Genomic DNA, 4,845 nt, shown 5'->3' on the forward strand with positions numbered 1-4,845 from the left:
ATATATATATATATATATTGTATAGGTAGTATTTGTGTGTGAAAGGCAGATGTTTCAGTCCACAAAATTAGCAATATAGATTTTACAAGGGACTCCACTTACCTGATAGAAAGACAGTACCTTAGATGAGAGTGTGAGAGAGTAGACCAAAAACTTAAATGCTAGGAACAAATTCAGATACTTCCATATTTTCATAAAAAGAGGAGAGTTCCCTCCAGAACTAGCTCAAATCTTTACGTAATCATTACTAACTGTGCCAAGTAACATAGCATCTAACTGTTTAAAAATTCCAATATTGCTTTGTATAAATCCTTATTTTATTAACAGAATACTATCATAAGTAATCAGTATTATAACTGCTCTGTTATTTCAGGTAAGCAAATAGATAAAATGCAGTAAATTCTACAGTAGCAACTTGGGACAACTAGTTAAGAACTGGTTGTCTTAGAATATTGGTTACACAGACTCTTAGACACTTTAATGGCTGCGATAACTGTGAACTTCCATGATCCATATTTGTTTTGTATGCATATGATTATATGCACACTCATTCAGAGTCCTCTGTGAGGGGCACCCATACACAGCAGAAGTGTTCATCTCCAACATGGAAATGACCAACCCTCATCTTTGCCTGCCCAATACCATAACTTACTCATCTTGTTTCCAACCACCACAGTCTGAAGCCCCCAGAGTGTGTTTCCATTAGGAACCATTCTAGAACCCAAAGGCTAACTTTAGCATTTAGCAACCCAGGGCAGTGTGTGTGTTTTCTGTTTTGTTTCTGAGTGGTAGCAGTAATCATTGTAATTCCATGTAGCCATGTGCTAGCAGAACACCTGTGTCATCACTGTGGCCCATCTGACTCTGGCCGACGAGTGCCTAGCCCTTGCCAGGCGAAGCCCCGCTGCCTTCACATGGTCCAGTTTAGCTGCCAGGGCATCACATGACTCTCAGCTGTGCTCATGTCGCTTCTGTGTTGTGGTGACACCTTCGAGTTCTGTGCCTGAGTCACACATGGGCCATACTTTATAGTTTCAGCCTTTTGAACCACTGCAGCCACCAGTGCTTTGCTCCTAAGCCACAGGACCTGAGGACTGCCCAGTGGCCCCTACCCAGGCGGAGAGCCCTTTCAGAAAGGGCGAAGCTAAAACATGACTCTGCAGGCCACAGATGCACAGCCCCACTTTCAATATACAACATGGAGCTCAGTGGCTGGACTACAGGAAGAGAGGGGAAGTCCACCTCTGGCTTTGGATAACCCTGGCTGGGTGTTTGGGGGTTTTGCCCATGTCCCTGCTTTCCCACCCCCTTTGTCATACCATTGAGATCACTATACCAGCAAATCTGCAAACTGAGCACTTTGTTAATCTTCACAGAGAGCAAATACAGCAATCTAGAGTTTAGCCTTTTTTTAATTTAAAAAAAAAAAAAAAGTGTGGCTTTAACCTGCCCACCTTTGCCTTCCCATCAGTGTAGTATTTCTTTCTTTGGCATCTGCTCTGAAAGAGAGAAATAAGAAGCATGTGTATTTCTTATTGGCCCAGGCTGGGCTGGTGGGAGGCAGTGTTTCATCAACTCCTAAGTTATTTGGTTTTCCTCAAAAGTCAGGCTTCTTGGGGCACTCTCTGTCTTGCAGTTTACAGGATGTTGTTCTGACCAGAAAGAGTTGGATTGTACTGCATGTCATCAGCAACAGTTGTGTGAGGCTACACTCTATGTATTATATATTTGCAAATATATCAGTGTTACTGTTGACAATAGTTGAAGTAAAGTGATAACATATTAAATATGTCGGCTTTTCTTCACCCTCTGTACCAATGGTAGAGTCTAACTGTAAACTTTAGGTTGTTCCAGAAAAGATAATGGGCTGTTTGGTACAAAACTGCTCTTTCTGAACAGGCATCACTAATGAAAGACAAACAGAACAAAAAGAGCAAACAATAAATCCAGTGGAGGGATGACTCTCCATTGTTGTCCTGTGCACTACAGGAACCCTTAGGAATGCTCACCCTCCAAAACCATTGGCAGTGTGCCCTGAAGCTTTGTTGGGGGTGCAGGAGAGCTGGATCTAGTAAAAGGGCTCAACAGATTAAATTTCTCCCCATTTTCAACATTAAAGGAGCTCTGGTAGTGTAATGCCTAAGGCTGCTAACCAGAAGGCTGGCAGTTCAAACCCACCAGCCACTTCTCGGAAGGAAGACTGGGCAATCTATGTGTAAAGATTTACCACCTCAGAAACCCAAAGAGGGTTGCTGTGAGTCAGAATGAACTCAAAATCAGTGAGTTTGTTTTTTTTGGTTCCAACATTATACTGTGAATTGGATCCAGGTCACTGAGATTTCGTCATTGTTTATGTTTTATTTCCAAGCTTATTTATGAGAAGTGTTTCTAGAAAGTACCTTGCTTGGTTAAGGAGCATGGAATCATCCTGCCCAAATCTTGTTTGGAAAGCAAAAGCTTCTAATAGACTGCCATCCCCCATGTGGCTTTCATGGGGTTGTACCCTATAGATCCCAAACAGTCACTTCCCTTGTCATCCACTCTCCTGCACAGGAATATGAAGGAGGCTGAGGGCCACAGGGATATTTGAGTCACCCTTTCTTACTGTCAGGACACACTTGGACCATTGGACCATTTTTCTCAAGTTGCACAAATTATTTCAGTTATATAATGATTTCTGACAGGAGTAGGAGACCCTTAGAGGAAGAAGCTGGTAACATCATGATCTTTTCTGGGACAACAATTAAATCATGTATTTGTATTTTTTTTTAAGTTTATGAATGAATTGTACAACAATGTAAAAATAAAGTTCATCCTAATATGATGTGCACATCTTGCTTAAAAATGTCTTTAGTCATCCAGTGTAGAGTGATTTTTCCCATCACGCACTGCATGTAGCAGAAGCCTCTTGCTTTTCCTTAAAATGAACTGAAAAGACAGAAGATATTTAATGACTCTCGGTGTTGACTCAGCATTCCCTATGAAACTGTGTCTACAGGTAAGCATGCATCTTACAGTTTTCGTTGTAAAATATCATCACCCTTCCTGCCTGAACAATGAATAATTTTGTAAGTTTTTAATAACAGTAATCAAGGAAACATTTCAAAATTAGAGTGACATGGGGATGGTGAAAATGGGACAAACAGGAGGACTGAACACCTTTCTCAGCTTGTACATAGTGTGCACACTAATGTAACTGCTCTGTCTGCAATCACATTGGGGCAGCATATCGTAACTGTCTCCTTGTAGCAACTGTCATTCACCTTTGAGTTGGTTTAAACTATTAGAATCAGGTCTTGAATGCAGACTACTCAAAAGACTTCGAGAGACATCTTACTCAAAAGAAGCCCTGCACCCACTATGTAACTTTGGGGAGGAAAGAAGTGCTTTTGTTTTAATATGCATTCTGTTTGTGAGTAGTAACGGGCTCTATTGATGTAAAACCATAGCTGTGATCATGTGGAGAAATCAAATAAATCCTTTAAAACACTCTGATTCTTACTTTCTCTGAAAAGCCCAGAAGTTTTCCTATTGGCCAGAACAGATCTCCAAGTGACAAGATTACCCATTCCTTGCCAGACTGGGCACGAACTTTCCTTGAAATTGGACTAACTTTAATTTGAGAACATTGATATAAGATTTTAGGTGAGGACACATATCACCACTTAGGAACTGATGGAAGATTTCAAAGATATTTATGAATTTGACAGATTTGGTACCTATATTGAATTATTAGAGATGGATCCTATGGGGAGAAAAACAACGACTCAGTCCCCAGATGTTTAAGGAGGAATTAAAAAACCCACTGCCATTGAGTCGATTCTGACTCGTAGGGACCCTTTAGGGCAGAGTAGAACTACCACATAGGATCTCAGAGGCTGTAAAATTTTACAGAAACAGACTGCTGCTTTCTCCTATGGAGCAGCTAGTGGGTTCAAACTGCCAACCTTTTGGTTAGTAGTTGAATATTTTATAAATGCTTTAACCACTATACTATCAGAGCCCCTTTTTTAGAGAGAGAGAAAAACCCACTGCCATCAAGTCGATTCTGACCCATGGCAACCCTGTTGGACAGATAATTGCCTCATAGAGTTTGATTGGCTTGTGCTATTTCTCCTTTCCTGGCCATATTCAGTTCCAGGAGTACTGCCTAAAGTTTCAGTGTATGCCATAAAGTAAAACTGGGAAATCAATTTGCAGAAAGTACAGCTAATTTGTTGTTGTTAAGTGCCGTCGAGTTGTTTCCAACTCATAGCAACCCCATGCACAGCAGAACGAAACACTGCCCGATCCCACACCAGCCCCACAATCCCTGCTATACTTGAGCCCATCATTGCAGCCACCGTGTCAATCCATCTCGTTGAAGGCCTCCCCCTCTTTCGTTGACCCTTCACCCTACCAAGCATGACATCCTTCTCCAGGGAATGGTCCCTTCTTATAACATGACCAAAATAGATGAGACGAAGTCTGGCTATTCTTGCTTCCATTGAGCATTCTGGCTGCACTTCCTCCAGGACAGAGCTGTTAGTTCTTTTAGCAGTCCATGGTACTTTCAGCATTCTTCGCCAGCACCACCACTCAGAAGCATCAACTCTTCTTCGGTCTTCCTTATTCATTGTCCAGCTCTCGCATGCATACGAGGCGATTGGGAATATCATGGCTTGTGTCAGGTGCACCTTAGTCCTCAAGGAGATATCCTTGCTCCTCAGCACTTGATACGGTTCCTTCGCAGTTGACTTTCCCAGTGCTACACGTCATCTAATGTCCTGACTGCTGCTTCCGTTGGCATCGATTGTAGAACCAAGCAACGTGAATTCCTTGACAACCTCAATCTTCTCTCCATTT

This window comes from Orycteropus afer, unplaced genomic scaffold (genome assembly GCF_000298275.1).
Source record: "Orycteropus afer afer isolate SDZICR_OR568_19922 unplaced genomic scaffold, OryAfe1.0 scaffold00283, whole genome shotgun sequence".
NCBI lineage: Eukaryota > Metazoa > Chordata > Mammalia > Tubulidentata > Orycteropodidae > Orycteropus > Orycteropus afer.